We start from the raw sequence: 3,511 nt of genomic DNA, 5'->3' as shown, positions 1-3,511 counted from the left end.
ACTGTGGTGAGAGAGGAGCACGACTGTCTCCGTGGCGCAATTGGCTAGCGCGATCAGCTGTTAACCGAAACGTTGGAGGTTCGAGCCCTCCCATGAGTGGTGTGTCGCTTTTTTTTCTTCGCGCTGATAGCTATGGAGAAATGTTCTGACCGTGGGGAGAGACGAGCACGACTGTCTCCGTGGCGCAATTGGCTAGCGCGATCGGCTGTTAACCGAAAGGTGGGAGGTTCGAGCCCTCCCATGAGTGGTGCGTCGCTTTTTTTCTTCGCGCTGATAGCTTTGGAGAAATGCTCTGACGGTGGTGAGAATGGAGCACGACTATCTCCTTGGCGCAATTGGGTAGCGCGATCGGCTGTTAACCGAAAGGTTGGAGGTTCGAGCCCTCCCGGCACCGGTGTGTCGTTTTTTTAATTTGCACTGATAGCTTTGGAGAAATGTTCTGACCGTGGTGAGAGATGAGCACGACTGTCTCCGTGGCGCAATTGGCTAGCGCGATCGGCTGCTAACCGAATGGTTGGAGGTTCGAGCCCTCCCGGGAGCGGTGTGTCGCTTTTTTTCTTTGCACTGATACCTTTGAGGAATGTTATGACCGTGGTGAGAGTAGAGCACGACTATCTCCATGGCGTAATTGGCTAGCACGATCGGCTGTTAACCAAAACGTTGGAGGTTCGAGCCCTCCCGAAAGCGGTGTGTCTCTTTTTTTTCTTCGCGCTGATAGCTTTGGAGAAATGTTCTGACCGTGGTGAGACTGGAGCACGGCTGTGTCCGTGGCGCTATTGGCTAGCGCAATCGGCTGTTAACCGAATGGTTAGAGGTTCGAGCCCTCCCAGGACCGGTGTGTCGCTTTTTTTGCGCTGACAGCTACGGAGAAATGTTTCGAAAGTGGTGGGAGTGGAGCACGACTGTCTCCGTGGCACATTTGGATAGCGCAATCGGCTGTTAACCGAAAGTTTGGATGTTCGAGCCCTCCCGGGGGCGGTTTATCGCTTTTTTTCTTCGCGCTGATAGCTTTGGAGAAATGTTCTGACGGTGGTGAGAATGAAGAACGACGATCTCCGTGGCGCTATTGGCTAGCGCGATCGGCTGGTAACCGAAAGTTTGGAGGTTCGAGCCCCCCGGGAGCGGTGTGTCGCTTTTTTGCTCTGATACATTTGAGGAATGTTATGACCGTGGTGAGAGTAGATCACGACAATCTCCATGGCGCAATTGGCTAGCGCAATCGGCTGTTAACCGAAAGGTAGGAGGTTGGAGCTCGCCCGGGAGCGGTGTGTCGATTTTTTTCTTTGCGTTGATACCTTTGAGGAATGTTATGACGCTGGTGAGAGTGGAGCACGAGTTTCTCCGTGGCACAATTGGCTAGCGCGTTTGGCAGTTAAACGAAAGGTTGGAGTTTAGAGCCCTCCCGGGGGTGGCGTGTCGCTTTTTTTTCTATGTGCTGATAGCTTTGGAGAAATGTTCTGACGGTAGTGGGAGTGCAGCACGACTGTCTCCGTGGCGCTATTGGCTAGCGCAATCGGCTGTTAACCAAAGTTTGGATGTTCGAGCCCTCCCGGGGACGGTGTGTCGCTTTTTTTTCTTCGCGCTGATAGCTCTGGAGAAATGTTCTGACCGTGGTGAGATTGGGGCACGACTGTCTCCGTGGCGCTATTGGCTAGCGCAATCGGCTGTTAACCGAAAGGTTGGATGTTCGAACCCTCCCGGGTGTGGTGGGTTTCTTTTTTTTCTTGCGCTGATAGCTTTGGAGAATTGTTCTGACGGTGGTGAGAGTGGAGCACGACTATCTCCGGGGCACAATTGGCTAGCGCGTTCAGCTGTTAACCAAAAGGTTGGAGGTTCGAGCCATCCCGAGAGCGGTGTGTCTCTTTTTTTCTTTGCGCTGATTGCTTTGTAGAAATGTTCTGACGGTGGTGACAGTAGAGCACGACTGTCTCTGTGGCGCAATTGGCTAGCACGATCGGCTGTTAACCAAAAGGTTGGAGGTTTGAGCCCTCCTGGGAGCGGTGTATCGCTTTTTTTCTTTGCGCTGATACTTTTGTGGAATGTTATATCCATAGTAAGAGTAGAGCACGACTGTCTCCTTGGCGCAATTGGCTAGCGGCGTTTGGCGGTTAACTAAAAGGTTGGAGGCTTGAGCTCACCCGGGAGCGATGTGTCGCTTTTTTTCTTTGCGCTGATAGCTTTGGAGAAATGTTCTGAGGGTGGTGAGAGTGGAGCACGAGTTTCTCCGTGGCGCAACTGGCTAGCGCGTTCGGCTGTTAACGAAAAGGTTGGAGGTTCGAGCCCTCCCGGGGGTGGTGTGTCGCTTTTTTTTTCTTCGCGCTGATAGCTTTGGAGAAATGTTCTGGCTTTGTTGAGAGTGGGGCACGACTGTCTCCGTGGCGCCATTGGCTAGCGCAATCGCCTGTTAACCGAAAGGTTGGATGTTCGAGCCCTCCCGGGAGAGGTGTGTCGCCTTTTTCTTTGCGCTTACAGCTATGGAGAAATGTTTCGAAAGTGGTGGGAGTGGAGCACGACTGTCTCCTTGGCACATTAGGCTACAACAATCGGCTGTTTACAGAAAGGTTGGAGGTTGGAGCCCTCCCGGGAGCGGTGTGTCTCTTTTTTTTCTTCGCGCTGATAGCTTTGGGGCAATGTTCTGACCGTGGTGAGAGATGAGCACGACTGCCTCCGTGGCGCAATTGGCTAGCGCGATCGACTGGTAACTGAACGTTTGGAGGTTCGAGCCCTCGCATGAGTGGGGTGTCGCTTTTTTTCTTCGCGCTGATAGCTTTGGAGAAATGTTCTGACGGTGGTAAAAATGGAGCACGACTGTCTCCATGGCGCAATCGGCTAGCGCGATCGGCTGTTAACCAAAATGTTGGAGGTTCGAGCCCTCCCGAAAGCGGTGTGTCTCTTTTTTTCCTTCGCGCTGATAGCTTTACAAAAATGTTCTGACCGTCGTGAGAGAGGAGCACGACTGTCTCTGTGGCGCTATTGGCTAGCGCGTTCGGCGCTTATTCAAAACGTTAGAGGTACAAGCCCTCCCGAGAGCGGTGTGTCTCTTATTTTTTCTTCGCGCTGATAGTTTTGGAGAAATGTTCTGACCGTGGTGAGAGCAGAGGACGACTGTCTCCGTGGCGCTATTGGCTAGCGCGATCGGCTGTTAACCGAAAGGTTGGAGGTTTGAGCCCTCCCATGATTGGTGTGTCGCTTTTTTTCTTCGCGCTGATAGCTTTGGAGAAATGTTCTGACGGTGGTGAGAATGAAGCACGACTATCTCCGTGGCGCTATTGGCTAGCGCGATCGGCTGGTAACCGAAAGGTTGGAGGTTCGAGCCCCCCCGGGAGCAGTGTATCGCTTTTTTTTGCTCTGATACCTTTGAGGAATGTTATGACCGTGGTGAGAGTAGATCACGACAATCTCCATGGCGCAATTGGCTAGCGCGATCGGCTGTTAACCGAAAGGTTGGAGGTTGGAGCTCGCCCGGGAGCGGTGTGTCGATTTTTTTCTTTGCGTTGATACCTTTGAGGAA

General features: G+C 52.6%; 1 non-coding gene across 1 annotated transcript; it reads left to right on the top strand.

The window, feature by feature from the left end:
- The first annotated feature begins 467 nt into the window (after nucleotides 1-467).
- TRNAS-GCU (transfer RNA serine (anticodon GCU)) lies at nucleotides 468-541 on the top strand. Its single transcript has one exon. It is a non-coding gene; the product is annotated as a tRNA-Ser (tRNA).
- The last annotated feature ends 2,970 nt before the right edge of the window (nucleotides 542-3,511 follow it).

This window comes from Rhipicephalus microplus, chromosome 4 (assembly GCF_043290135.1).
Source record: "Rhipicephalus microplus isolate Deutch F79 chromosome 4, USDA_Rmic, whole genome shotgun sequence".
Lineage (NCBI taxonomy): Eukaryota > Metazoa > Arthropoda > Arachnida > Ixodida > Ixodidae > Rhipicephalus > Rhipicephalus microplus.
This window is presented reverse-complemented; position numbering and strand designations above follow the sequence as displayed.